Below are 15,415 nucleotides of genomic sequence, written 5' to 3'. Positions count from 1 at the left end.
GTTGGGCCTGGGCCCGTATTGGCAACGGACTGCTCTGCTTGCATCATTTTCAGAATTTATGAATCATATTCGAAACCCAACTATAACAACTCAAGCATGTAAATAAATTAAGACCTTTTCTCTTTCATTTTGTAGAGACAATTTCAATAGAAAAAATGTAGGCACTTTAGGATTATCCTTTTAAAATAAATGAGATGAGCCTCGCCCAATAAAACGCACAAATTGCGGGGCCCTCGATAAATGTTTAATTAAAATTGCTTAGACTTCGGGATGAGCCGTTTAGCAAAATTCCACGGCCTTACCCAGAAATAATAATACGCTAATTGCTTTAGGCGCGCATTTTAATAATTTTACCTTCTTTAACTCGGGCGTGCATTTCATGCGACCCAAATCCAAATCCCAAAACATTGAATAAAAATGCGTTCCGGATCGCGGGTGCATTTCATGTGACGCAATCCAAAGACATGTTTTTAAACGATGTTCACATTCTTTTAAAATATAATAATAAAAGCGGTAAAGAGTTAAAATTTGCACATGAGCTCATAATTGTATAAAATCAGATAAACAAGCCGAATATGACAGTTGAGCGACCGTGCTAGAACCACGGAACTCGGGAATGCCTAACACCTTCTCCCGGGTTAACATAATTCCTTATCCGGATTTCTGGTTCGCAGACTATAATACAGAGTCATTCTTTTCTTCGATACGGGATTAAATTGGTGACTTGGGACACCCTAAATCTCCCAAGTGGCGACTCTGAATAAATAAATAAATCGAGTTTCGATTGTCCTTTAATTGGAAAAACTCCTTCACCCTTTGCTGGGACGGAAAAAGGAGGTGTGACAAGGAGTGCAATTACAAATTTTTAGTGGAATAATTCATAATTTACTATGATGGAAATTAATATCAGAATTTCGAAATTAATATCATAATAGGAAGCTTTGTTAATTAAATTTTGTGGTCCCTACTGTGCCTAAATAATAGAAAATAGTGGAAACTATTACTTAGTGGGAAAGAAAACGTGGAAACCGTCCCTTAGTGGGAGAAGGAAACCTAACAGGTTTTGAAAACGGTTTTGACCTAAAATGCAGCTATATATATGGATATAAGGGCTGTACGTTTTTTACACGATTCTGACTGAGGTTTCTACTAGAATTTTGCCCACCCAAAATTCTCTATTTTTGGTTATTGTTTGGGTAACACAGTAGAAGACTGTGGAAATCTGCTGGTGTGTTTTCAACTGAAGAACTGGAGAACGACATAGATTTGTTGTGTTTACGCTTCAAGAGGTAATCCTAAAATCTCCATACGTGCTAGTTGTTTAGATTACACGTGAATAAGATTCTGTTATTGCTTCCGCTGTGGTATATATTCCATCAGTTCTAACCGGAGCGCTCGTGTTCGAGCTCTTATTAGAGCGGAAAACTCCTGATAAAAAACACTGCAAATACAGATGGTTAAACTAAAAACAGATGAATTATTTAACATGTGACAAAAATTGCAAAATAAATAGCACGGTAACTCTATATTATACTGTTCTATTTTTCTTCTTTATTTAAGGCAGAAATTCAGGAATTTTTTAAAAATTTAGGGATACTTCCTGTAAGGTGTCGGCTTTGTAACATATATTTCTGTGACTTTAAATGTTACATGAACCACCCTTCTTAATTTTGAGTGTAATAAAAGTATCTTGTAACTCAATATTGACAAGTTTTCCCTTATGCTTTAGAAAAAAGGAAAAAAATAACTTCGACGAATTAAGAGAAATGCAACATCTCCCCATCTTTTTCTTATCTTCACTAATTAATACCTATCCATTTTATGTTTCTCAGAAGTTATCGAACAAGTCAGTATCCCAAAGTAAAAATAGCACGCGCTAGCCAGTTCTCAGACTGATCATTCAAAAATAGCCAGTATTTGCAAATTCATTGAAAAATAGTCACTATTTTGCTGCAACACGGAAAATTCCAGCATAATATACTGGAGATTGATGCACCTGTGCATGAACTTCCAGCATATTATGCTGGAACCCCAATGTAAGCACGTGATTTTTGCCCTATATGAAAATTACTCCCAAAAAATTCAAAAATAAAATGATTTTTATTTGGTGTGCAATTTTGTGATATTTTGAATAATTATTTGTATTTGTCTGTGCATGTTTATTTGTTAAATTAATAAAAAAATACAAAAATATGTCGCATTTGCATGTAGGATTTAATTCTATAATTGTTACTAATTAAATTTGTTTACAAAAAAATGAAAATTACAAAAAATAGGCATCATTTGCATTCTTAACATTTAATGTCCAAATATACAATTTTATGCTTAATTATTACTTAATTGTGCGTTAATTGTTATTGGGAGTTAATTTGCGCTTTTATAACTTAATTTAATTCTTAATAATAGTTTAAGTATTTTTATAATTTAGTTTTAGAAAAAATAAAAGAAGAAAAGAGAGCAAAAATATAAAGAAAGTCGGAATTGGGCCTCTTCTTCGATTTCAAGCCACAGGCCCAAAAAATGGCCCAATCTTCCCTACGACCCAGTCCATTTCGAACTGGGTTGACCCAGTCCATAACCCAAAAGACCCAAAACCCTTTTGTCTTACATTTTACAAAAAAACAAAACAAAACAAAATGAAGAAAACCCTAAAAATTTGCTAAACCATCCGCCCCCCCTCCAATCTTCTTCTTCTTCCTCAAGCTTCCTCAAGCACCCATAAATGGCTGCCCCTCCATACTCCTCACCCTCACTGCACACACACAGTGCACGTAGCAGCCGTTCATGGCTGCTACGACCCCGTTGCCTCCGTCTCCTTCAAACCAAGCGATGACCCCTTCGCCGAACACCTTCGTTATTTCTTCTTCTTCGTCCAGCATTCATGGACGCCTCCTCCACCTCCCCAGCTGCTCAAGCTTTAATTTCTCCATGGCAGCATCATCACCAACGAGCTTCTGCCTCAGTCAAAAGCTCCGACGTCCAGCAGTAGCTGATGCTACTGCTTCATTGATGCAAGGTTGAGCATCCCCCTCCGTTCTCGTTGCTATTGCCCACGCAGCTGTTGCTGCTTTCTTCTCCAACAACTTCGCGGCGTCTACTAAACGATCGCTGCTGCTGCCCGCCATGGACGTTGCTTTCCACTGCTGCGTCCGGCTACTATTATCACCGAACAAACCCCGTTTATTCAAGCTTTGTTCGAGTTGTCCGTGTTCGTTCGAGCTTTGGTCGAGGCTTGGACAGATTTGTTGACAATCGAAGTTCTTCGTTGATTCATCTCCGGTTAGTTGTTTTTGAGTTTTATTTTTGTCCATATTTTGTTTGATATTTTCCGGATCCAAAATCGTTAAATGATTTAATCCTTGTTTTGTTCGTTGTTCATCTTTGAAATAATTTTCTAGTATGTTCATGTTGTTTGTTAAATTAATTTTCAGATTTCAAAATAGAAGTTTAATTAGTTGTTTTCATGTTTATTTCATGTTTGTATTATTGTTTAAGTAAGTATTTGTTAGTTTGATGTTTTTTAGATTCAAATTGAAATTTAATTAACTATTTCTTCAATTTGTTTCATGTGTTTATGTATTGTTAGAAGTTGTTAATATTGTTAAGTTTAAGCTTAAGTTCATAATTGTTTATTCGTCGATCTTGTTATTTGTCTAAAAGAATTTAGTTGTGTTTAGAGAAATATGTTGGTTTAATCGTTTAAATCCATCATGTTTGTTGTTTAAAATAAATTTAATTCATGTTCATACTTTGTTTGATTGTTCTTGAATCCGAAATTTGTATAGCTTGATTTCTTGTTTACCATTTGTGATTATTTCTTGAATTTGTCTCATAAAGTTTAATATAGGAATTGTTGTTGTAATGTTGTTAGAGTAGTTGATTTTAAGTTCAATATGATTGAAGTTAGAAATCTAAATATACTTGTTTGTTGTAGTTGTTGAATCCGAAAATAGGATTGTTTGTTGCTAAAAATTTGTTCAATCAAATTTTAGTTGTTCTTTGTTGTTCAATTTGTGTTCGTGTGATTTGTTGTTAAAATGTTGTTAAAATCGTGTTCATGTGATATTGTTGTTATGATGTTCATCCGTGTTCATATTGTTGTTTGAACATTGTTAGAAATTGATCATATTGTCTATATTTTGGTTAAGTTTGATTAATTGATGTGTTATAGCTGATGGGTAGTTTGGTAAATTTGTAGTACGTTCAGGGGTAGTTTGGTAATTTTAGTAAGGTCGTGAGGGGTAGTTTAGGAATTGTACATTTTGAAATTATTTATTTGAAGTATGGGGGACAAAATGAAATGGGGTGGGTTGTGATATAGTTGTTTAATATAAAGGGGGACAAGATTTAATTTAAAGGGGGAATCTTGCATTATTTTAAATGAAGCATGGGGGACAAAATATAATGGGGTGGTGTGATATGTTTATTTAATGTAATGGGGATGAGTGGAAAGATAATGGGTTGGGTAGAGAAAAAGTATGGATTTTAATTAATTGAAAGGTTTATGGGATGGGTTATAAGAAGAAGTCTTGAACACAAGACATGGAGAACAGAAATAGAGAGAGATACGAAAAAAATACACACACAGATAGAGAGAAAAAACGGACAGAGAATAGAAGAGAGAAAAATTCCGAAAAATATTTAAGCTTTCAAAATAAAAATAAAACTAAAAAAAAATCTACTACTTTCTTTCTTTGTTTGAAATTAGTATTAATGGTTGTTGTTTCATTTAAAGCTTAAAGCTTTTGTTTTTGGGATTACTACTCCACCGGTCTGTTACTGGGTTGTTACTGTTGCTGGGCAGTTGTTGCTATTGTACTGTTATTATTGCTGTTGATTCTCATCATTATTTTCTTTTGCTTCCAATATCAGGTACATATCTGTAAATTCATTTCATGAAAAGCTTCAACATGGCAAGTAAATGAAGTTTGGTTATAAGGATGTCTTCTACTCATTTAAATTTTATTAGTTTAAGTTTCAGTTTTGTTTTAATTGGTTAGTATAGTATTATACTTGACACAGAAAATTGGCCATTAATTAAATCTTGTGATATTGTTAGCTAAGTAAAGAATAGTACGGAAATACCCAGAAATTACATTACTAGCTTATTTTGTCAAATATCCAATTTTGTTTAAGGCTTGATGGTGTCGTCTTATTAAATCAATTGGTAGATTAATTCTCTTTATTAATAACAAATGGCGTAGTTAAATCAACTCATTTCTTTTAATGTATGAAATAATGTCGATGATTTTTTTTACAAAATATAGAGTTAGTGTTTGCAAATATTCGCATAGGCAGAGAATAAGAATTGGTTTATTTATCTCAAACTCAATCTTCGTAATCAAAAATCAACTAAATAATTATAACTTTGGACTAAAACAAATACATGAGAAGGACATGGGATTTATAAACAAATCGTGGTATTTTATGTAAAAGATATATAGAAGAAGAGTTCGCCTTAAATGAAACAATGAAGATTTTGCAGAAACTATTAATTTGTTTATCATTTTAAGTTCTTTCCCAATTTTATACACCATTCGATTTATGGACATCCAAATGTTGTATCCACAAAAAATGTTAGTTTTAGATACATATTGTCTGTTTTCTTCTTCACGCCATTAATTCTTTAAAATTTGAGATATATGATTCATATGTGTAAAATAAGGCTCGCGGTCAACACGTAATAACAATTTGTAGAGAACCTTATCAAGAATATTTTTGTGATTAGGGATACGTTCGCGTAACCTGATTATATTTCTAAAAGCAATTCGGATTATGCGTTCGCGCAACTTCGATCGAATATTTAATAAAAGGGATTCCTCGAAGAATATCATTATTAATTTCATAAAACCCCGAGATGTGAGGTTCACTACTTAATTATACAAAAAGGGCGAATGTTTTTTATTTTATTTAAGCACAATTTCGAAAATAATTGTTTTAATAAATATATTATCTATATTATCGTGTACACGTGTGCGTGACACAACTCCGCATGTTTTTTTAAAAAATATAATTTATAACACGAATATACGTACGCGTGATTCGATTCAAAGAAGGGTCTTTAAATATAAATAGAAGCGGTAACAATAAAATCATGCAATAAAAATGTATTTTACAAATCAAAATAATCAAGCCGAATATAACAGTTGAGCAACCGTGCTAGAACCACGGAACTCGGGAATGCCTAACACCTTCTCCCGGGTTAACAGAATTCCTTATCCGGATTTCTGGTGCGCAGACTGTTAAATAGACAGAGTCATATTCTCCTCGATTCAGGGATTAAAACCGGTGACTTGGGACGCCTTAAAATTCCCAGGTGGCGACTCTGAAACAAACAAACAAATCCCGTTTCGACTGTCCTTTAATTGGAGAAAACTCCCTTGCACCCTCGCGGGGGCGGAAAAAGGAGGTGTGACAGCTCTGGCGACTCTGCTGGGGACTTGGCCCTGAACCACTGGTTCAGGGTTAGAAATTCGAGCTTAATATAACTGTTATAGTTGGCTTTATTTATTATCTGATTTTTACATGTTTATGCTTAATATGTTAAATGATGCTTTTACCGCTTTAATATTATCTGAATTGTGTATAAAACTGCTACGAAACCCTTCTTCTTTCTGAGTCTTCTAAATTTATGGTGTACACGTGCGCGTGACCCACCTTTCTGTTAGAAGTCATACCAAATAAGACGAAGTTGGGACAAGTAACTAGGCCGGGCAGACTTTCGTGCTCCCGGTACGTTGCCCCCATTTCGGCTCAAGCTGTCCACTTGGGTAAGCCAGGGCTAGAACAATATGCCTCAGGTTTTTTCACTTAGAATAACTCAGCTTCATGCCGGATCCCTAGTAGGAACGTTTGTTTGCATCACGTGCATTTGACTTTGGAGGCTCAACACAGGGGTTGAGTCTGTCTAGGACAGGTGTACCAAAAAATGAAAATGACCATCCTGATGCATCTTACTTGCTTCTATTTGCGCATTTATTTGATTCGGACTTTTGTGTTGACTGACTTTTGAATATCAGGAATAATATTTTGAAATTGAAAAAAAATAGCGGTTAGGGAATTGATTGTTTATTTTTGCAAAAAAAAAAACCAATGCCCAAATAACTGTCAAAACTCTGCCGAAATTTTGAGAAAATGAAAAAAAAATGTTTTATTAGTTTGTTTTATTAAAAGCAAAGGAAAAATAGAAAGAAAAAAAAGAGTCGTTGTTCTGTCTTGTTTTTAAAAAAACAAATTAGAAAAAAAATAGTTTGTCTTGCCATAAAAAAAATGAAAATGAAAAAGAGTCTTGTTTTAAAATGAGTTTTTATTTATTTATTTGTTTAGATACCAAAATAAAAATAACTAATAAAATAAAAAGAGTCGCGTCGAAAGTGGTTTTATTATTTGTTGCAAATATGTATATATATAAAAATCCAAAAAAGTTGTTCTTTATTTCCAAAAAAATGTATATATATCTTTATTTGTTGCAAAAATATTTGTCGTGCCAAAAGTCTAGAAAAGTTTTTTTTAGACTCTCAATTTTCAAAACAAAAAAAATCCAAAAAAATTTTCCGTTATTGACTTCTTTAGAAAGTCTTTTTAATTATTAAAAAAAAAAAATAAATATATATATATATATATATATATATATATATATATATATATATATATATATATATATATATATATATATATATAATAAAAAAAAATAAATTCGAAAATATTTTCCTTCTTCTTTAAAAATTGAAAAGAAAATTCAAAATTCAAAAAATATTTTTTTAGAAAGCGTTTCTTTTATTAAAGGTAAAATTCCAAAAAAAAAATATTTTCTTTCTTCTTAGAATAAGAAAAAAAAAATATCTTCCTTTTACTTTTGAAATTCTCAAAGTTCAAATCAAAAGAAAAGGAATTCTTAGAAGTCTTTCTTTCAAAAAGAAAATCAATCAAAAATCCAAAAAAAATATAAAAATACTTCCTTTCTTCTTTTAAAGCAGTTCTTTTACAAAAAAAATAAAAAAAATAATCATAATTTAAAATCAGTTTATTTACTTTATTCATGACCGGCCCGAACTACGCGGGTTTGATTCTCACCGGATGTGAGATACGTAGTCAACCCTCATCGGGTCCAACCCCCATTTTTGCTAAAATAGCCAAAAACCAATAAATAAAAAACGTGTCAAATTTTTAATTTTGTCATAAATAAGTCGGGCAGTGTCCAGCCTCCCCTTTTGCTAAAAAAAAATAGCCAAAAAAATATGTCAAATTTAATAAAGAAGTCGGGTGACACTATTTTGTCAAGACACAGCCGAATGTTCCCGAAAGGGACGTCGGAAGGTTGACTTTGCATAAACAACCACTTTTTGGGTCATGTGTAGGATTTTGGTCCAGTCGACCCACACGGCCTTAAAAATATTCGTCCCCGAGGCGCTGAAGGGCCATGTTTGAAACACCTGATTTTATTATAACTGGAAAAAAAAAGAGTCAACGGTCAGGTGAATACCGTTTAGATTTTTGGTCAAAATAAGCCGAGCCAGCTTCGGCCGCGTCTTAAACCGTTCTTGCCGAAATAGCCCTAGAGTATCTTTCAATTGTTGAAAGGCTATTTTCGTAAAAGAATGAACAAGTTTGTAAAGTGTCGTAAAATAATCCTCTCCGGCCTCAAAATTTGGAAAGGGCCACATTTGAAAAATAACCGTTTGGTTGTCTTTGTCAAACGGGAAAAGAAGCTGGTCGTTTGTTTTTGGAGTTTGTAAATCTTTTAATTAGAATATGTGGGTTGTTTGATTTTCGAGTTTGTAGGTCATCTTCAAACCTTTGAAACTCAGTTTTGTTTAATATGAAAATTGAAAAAAAATGATTAGTATTGTTTATCTTTTATTGGTCCGAACTACGCAAGGTCTGATTTATGCGGGGTCATGATACGTAGGCAATCTCCATAAGATTCGACCACAACAAAAAATGAAAAAGAAAATGAAAAAAGGGAAAAAGATGTTGCTAGTAATAAGAACCGACTGAGTCCATTCTAACATGTTTTGTTTTGAATTGTGAAGAAAGTTGAGTTGGTCGGTTTGTTCAGAGGGTTCAACAAGAGTCTACTGTGCCGGAAAAATAGAATACTGAAACAGCAAATGACCGGAGTGTGTCAAGCATGGGCCAGTGGGCAAGGACAGCCTTGTCATGAGTCACAATTTGCGACACAACAAGAGCAGTACCACTCTCCTAAGTACCACCCGTACTCGTTTGATCTTCCTGCAAAGATTGAAGAGCCTGCCCGAAAGATGGTACAAGAAGAAATGACCCAAAGAGTGAAAAACTTAGAACAATGGTTGAAAAACAGGCAAGGGTTGTCTAGTCAAAAGAGTGTTGCCTTCAAAGATCTATGTATGTTCCCCGATGTCCACTTGCCGCCTGGTTTCAAGACTCCCAAATTTGAAAAGTACGATAGACATGGAGATCCCATTGCCCACCTAAAAAGGTATTGCAATCAAATGAGAGGTGCGGGAAGAAATGAAGAATTGTTGATGGCTTATTTTGTGGAAAGCCTTACGGGAGTAGCTTCCGAATGGTTTATGGATCAAGACACGTCTCGATGGTATGTCTGGGACGACATGGCACAAGCATTTTTCAAACAGTTCCAATACAGCGTCGACATGGCCCCAGACCGCATTTCCCTTTCAAACCTGAAAAAGAAACCAAGTGAAAGTTTCAGGGAATATGCCATTAAATGGAGAGAGCAAGCAGCTCGAGTTAAGCCACCCATGGATGACCACGAGCTAATAACTGTCTTCCTTCAAGCGCAAGAGCCAGATTACTTTCAGAACATGATGTTCGCAGTTGGCAAATCCTTCTCGGAAGCTATCAAAATGGGAGAAATAATAGAGAATGGTCTTAAGACAGGAAAAATTATGAGTCAAGCAGTTTTTAAAGCTGCAACTCACGCTGTCCGGGTTGAGTCTGATAATTTTTGCGACACAAATGAGAAGATTGAAGAAATCATGATGACATCAGGGTCAAGAAGAGGTCCTAGGAGAACATCTCGAAGGTATGAGCAGCCTCCTAAAGTTATCTATGAATCCCCTGAGCAATATTATCCCCCTCAGAACCCACAACACTCTATTGTTCCACTTCAGTATGTTGCCCGGCCACCAAAACGCCCCAGAAGGCGAGCACGAGCGTCACAAAATCTCCAGAAGCCTCCACATAACTTTCAGGTGCCCTATAACCCACATCCAAGCCAGAAGTATAAAGGGGAACGAAGGTTGAAAGATAATTTTACACCAATAGGAGAGTCCTATGAAAGCTTATTTGAGAGGTTAAAGCATCACGACATGATTGCATCTATTCCTCCAAATCATCTGGACCCACGTGCAAGAAGCTTTGACCCTTCTAAAAGGTGTGAATACCATTCCAATGCCCAGGGGCACAATGTTGAAAGTTGTCGGGATTTGAATAAAGAAATAGAAAGGATGATCCAGGAAAATCTGATTGTGATCCAAGGTAATGACACCCAGAATATCGCGCAGAATCCTTTACCTGCACATCATGATGGGGAGGATGCCTGGTAACATGGGATTTTTGAGTCATCCCGGAAAGCCGCTAACTGATGATAATGATATTGAAGTTGGTAACGGTCTTGGCAATGATGATGGCTAAAACACCGTATTGGGCAATTGGAAAGGCGCTCCATCTCCTGGTCAGCCAGAGAGGAGTTTTGGTGGTTTATTTTGTTGTCATTTCTGGCGTCCGGATTATTTCAGGGTTGTAATCCGGATATTGTCTTGTGGTAAAACCCCCTTATCCTTTTATTTGTCTAGTACCTAATGTGGTGTTATCTGGTTTAGTTTTAGGGTTGTAACTGTTTATTTTGTCGTTTAAACGGTTCTACCTTTTGTCTAAAAGCAAATTCCGGTCTTTTTCATCTTCTTTGTTTAGTTTTTCTTTACCCTTTTGTTTTGCTTTTGTTCAATGCCGATTCTAGGGACATGACATGCGCACACAGTTTGGGCCTAGTCTTAAAAGTTAATTATAAAACTTCGGAAAGGTGATCAGACCATTTAAAGGAAATAAGAACGGTGTGAGATTATTTGAAGCCCGAGTCATGTGGAATTAGGGCAAGTAAAACACAAAGAAAACCGCTAAATGCAAGATTCGCCGAATTGGCATGAGGGTCGTTCATGAGAGTGAGAGTGTCGCCCAGCAGTGCTTTAGAAATGACAAATGAAAAGCAAGTGTTTAACATAATTGTCAAGACCAGCACCGTCGGAAGAGACTATAAATCTATGTTCAATTATGTTGTTTGCACTTGGCATGTTTTGAAGACTGGAATGACGAAGGCATTTTGTTCTGCTACCTAAACACTTTATCCTTCGTTACCCCTTTTGAGCCTTATTTTATTTTCTTTCATACCCCTCGTTCGGAATCAATAGCAACGACTAGGAAATACGAGCCTAGAAGGTAAAAAAAAACCGAAAAAGAAAAACAAAAAAGAAAAAAAAAGAAAAATGATAACAAAAAAAAAACAAAAGAAAGTCAGAAGAAAAAAGAGGAATTGGGAACTATGTTTGACCTGATTCCTCAAAGAGGATACGTAGGCGCTTCACGGCTCGGTCATAGGGTGCATAGTGTGCATAATGTGCATGGTATGCATGGTGTAATAAAAAAATATTATAATAAATAATCCCCAAGCAAGAAACTGGGCAAGGGTTGCGCTTGTTATAAACAAATATGATTTCGAAGGTTGTAATTTTGAACCCCAAATTGATTTGTTTTTTAGCCTTTAATACCCTTTCTTTCTAAGCCTATCCAAAAACCCCACATTACGGTCCAAAGAAAGACCTTCTGATCAGTCTGCAAAAGATGCCAAGTCAGACAAATGAGAGTCTTACCGGTGAACATAACACTCTGTTCCACAACAGAAAGGACTCTAATCTCCAGCAGAGAGAGTCATACCGGCAACACTCCAAATCCCCAGCTGGAAAGTGATATAAATGAGAGAGTCTTATCGGTGAAAATCTTCACGGACACCATAAGGCGATGAAAGATGAGAGAAAAACCAAAATGAGAGAGACTTGATGGTGAAAACCTTTTGGGCACTACAAGTCGAATAGGATTGGGAATCAGATGGAGGATAGTCAAGAGAAGATCTTGAAAGACGATTGACGACGGAGGATAGGCCACATATGCATGTCATGACCATTAGAGTCGGTGTCTGCGTTTGATAGGTTTTTATTTATAATTTCTTTTGTTAAAGAGTCATCTTTTTCCTTTTTCTTTTATTCTGTTCCTTTTTATCTTTCTCCTTTCATTGAAAATTCCCCAGTAGAGTCTGTTTGGTCAGAACCAGTGGGAAATGACTTCAAAATAGGCCATCAGCTTTCCAATTATGCAAGATGAGATATGGCTAGTACATCCAAGTGGTATAGTCAGCAAGGAACGAGCACAAGGCCAGTGTCAAGAAAGATATCCCCAGCAAAAGGGAATTGACAAAAGGATTGACGAGTGTCAAGAGGGATATCCTTGCCAAAATCAGAGGTTATTAAAACCTCAAGGCCAAGGCCCGTGGACAAACAAGGAGAGCAATAAGCATGACTTGGAAAATTCATGCGAGACTAAAAGGTCGGAAAAATGCAAGTCTCCGAGCCATGCCACGAAAGAAGAGGGATATCCCTAGCAGAAAAGGATTATCCTCAGCAAATAATATCGTCCCTTGTGGAATGCAGAGCAAGGAAGGAGAAAGGGGAAAGCCATCCCAAGTAGGAGTATCACAACCAACCACCGCGTTTTAAACTAACAAATTTTGTTTAAAACAAGTAAAGGAAATGGCATTGATGTCAGAAATGCATGCCACAAGAAAGATTGTCAAACTGGGGCAAAAACGTTTCTTTTCAGTTAGAAAATTTTCTGGAAAATCAGGTACCCATTTGGGGAAGAATAAAAATAACACCAAGGAAGTGGTCTTTGAACCAGGGTTGCCCCTAACATAATAAGTTTCCAATGGAGGAAGTTATCCCCAGCAGACAGAATAAAGGGATGACACTTGTGCTCAGAAAAGCAAAGAGCCATTATCATCCCCAGCAGCTTCCAAAAGAATGAAGCATCGATTTGAAGGGATAAAATTCCCCAGCAGCGTTATCCTCAACAACGTTATCCCAAGAAGATAACACTTTTATCCCCAGCAGTGTTGAAGAAAAAAAAACCAAAAACAAATTTGAAGGAGGGGAAGAAAGGAGACAACAAAGCAGCGCAAAGGAAGGAGAAAAGAAAAGAAGAAATTACGAAGGTAAGTTTCTCAAATCATTGATCTTTACTACATTTTTCTCCTAGGATAAAAAGTCCTAGTCTGATGAATTTACCTCCCGATACAATCTTGGTCCGATGAAATTTTTCTCCCAAGATAAGATATCAAATCTTAGTCGGATGAATCTTTCTCCTAAGATCACAACAAAATGGACCTAGTCTGACGATTTATCTCCTAGAGTCAAAATCTTGGTCTGATGAAATTGTTCTCCCAAGATAAAATCTTAGTCGGATGAATCTTTCTCCTAAGATCACAACAAAATGGACCTAGTCTGATGATTTATCTCCTATAGTCAAAATCTTGGTCTGATGAAATTGTTCTCCCAAGATAAAATCTTAGTCGGATGAATCTTTCTCCTAAGATCACAACAAAATGGACCTAGTCTGACGATTTATCTCCTAGAGTCAAAATCTTGGTCTGATGAAATTGTTCTCCCAAGATAAAATCTTAGTCGGATGAATCTTTCTGCTAAGATCACAACAAATGGACCTAGTCTGACGATTTATCTCCTAGAGTCAAAATCTTGGTCTGATGAAATTGTTCTCCCAAGATAAAATCTTAGTCGGATGAATCTTTCTCCTAAGATCACAACAAATGGACCTAGTCTGACGATTTATCTCCTAGAGTCAAAATCTTGGTCTGATGAAATTGTTCTCCCAAGATAAAATCTTAGTCGGATGAATCTTTCTCCTAAGATCACAACAAAATGGACCTAGTCTGACGATTTATCTCCTAGAGTCAAAATCTTGGTCTGATGAAATTGTTCTCCCAAGATAAAATCTTAGTCGGATGAATCTTTCTCCTAAGATCACAACAAAATGGACCTAGTCTGACGATTTATCTCCTAGAGTCACAATCTTGGTCTGATGAAATTTTTCTCCCAAGATAAGATATCAAATCTTAGTCCGATGAATCTTTCTCCTAAGATAAGATATCAAATCCTAGTTTGATGAATTTTCTCCTAGGATAATTTGAAAAAAGAAGAAGTTTGAATTTGAAAAAAAAGAAGAAGTTGTTGAAGTCAGGAGCCCCCTGAAGAATAGAATGGCGATTTAGTGTTTGAAATCTTGCCAACCTAAAGAAAGGAATGGCGATGTATGGTTTGAAGTCAGGAGCCCGCCTGAAGAGAGGAATGGCGATTATTTTCAAAGTTGTTGTCAGGAGCCCGCCTGAAGAGAGGAAAGGCGTTTTTAAAAGTTGTTGAAATCTTGCCAACCTAAAGAAAGGAATGGCGATGTATTGATTGAAGTCAGGAGCCCGCCTGAAGAGAGGAATGGCGATTATTTTCAAAGTTGTTGTTGAAGTCAGGAGCCCGCCTGAAGAGAGGAATGGCGATTTATTTTCAAAATTGTTGTTGAAGTCAGGAGCCCGCCTGAAGAAAGGAAAGGCATTTATTTTAAAAGTTGTGTATTTGAAGTCAGGAGCCCGCCTGAAGAGAGGAATGACGCTTATTTTTAAAAGTTGTTGTTGATGTTGGGAGCCCGCCCAGATAACAGAGGCATACATTTTAGTCTTTACATTTCAGTTGATGAAGTTGGGAGCCCGCCCATAGAACAGAGGCATACATTCAGTCTTTACATTTCAAGCATTGAAGTTGGGAGCCCGCCCATAAAACAAAGGCATACATTCAGTCTTTACATTTCAAGCATTGAAGTTGGGAGCCCGCCCAGATAACAGAGTCATACATTTCAGTCTTTATATTTCAAGCGTCGAAGTTGGGAGCCCGCCCAGACAACAGAGGCATAAATTTCAGTCTTTACATTTCAAGCATTGAAGTTGGGAGCCCGCCCAGATAACAGAGGCATACATTTCAAGTCTTTAATTTTCAAGTATTGAAGTTGGGAGCCCGCCCAGATAACAGAGGCATACATTTCAAGATCAATTCAGAGGACAATAAAACAGAGGGTTACAATAGGAATCCCCAGCAGGAAACAATAAAATTCCCCGGCACCGGGAAACAGAAGGTTGCAACAAGAGGTCACAGTACAAACTCAAGTACATGTGTCAAAAGAAGTAAAGCACCGAAAGAAATGCAAGCAGACAAGGAAGCAAGGCAACAAAAACAAATTATACTCTAGCCTAGCTTCTTATTTTTTTTAAGCACGGTGTAACAAGGAGATCGGTAAGCAGTAGTAA

The 15,415-nt window shown here is 36.1% G+C and overlaps 1 long non-coding RNA gene across 1 annotated transcript; it reads left to right on the top strand.

Annotated features, from left to right (window-relative positions):
- Positions 1 to 2,647: 2,647 nt before the first annotated feature.
- Positions 2,648 to 5,100, top strand: LOC142180576 (uncharacterized). Its single transcript, XR_012709187.1, has 2 exons — positions 2,648 to 3,279; positions 4,873 to 5,100. It is a non-coding gene; the product is annotated as an uncharacterized LOC142180576 (long non-coding RNA).
- Positions 5,101 to 15,415: the final 10,315 nt, after the last annotated feature.

Source organism: Nicotiana tabacum, chromosome 5 (assembly GCF_000715075.1).
Source record: "Nicotiana tabacum cultivar K326 chromosome 5, ASM71507v2, whole genome shotgun sequence".
NCBI classification, from domain to species: Eukaryota; Viridiplantae; Streptophyta; class Magnoliopsida; order Solanales; family Solanaceae; genus Nicotiana; species Nicotiana tabacum.
The sequence above is the reverse complement of the archived record's forward strand: the minus strand, read 5'-3'. Positions and strand labels throughout refer to the sequence as shown.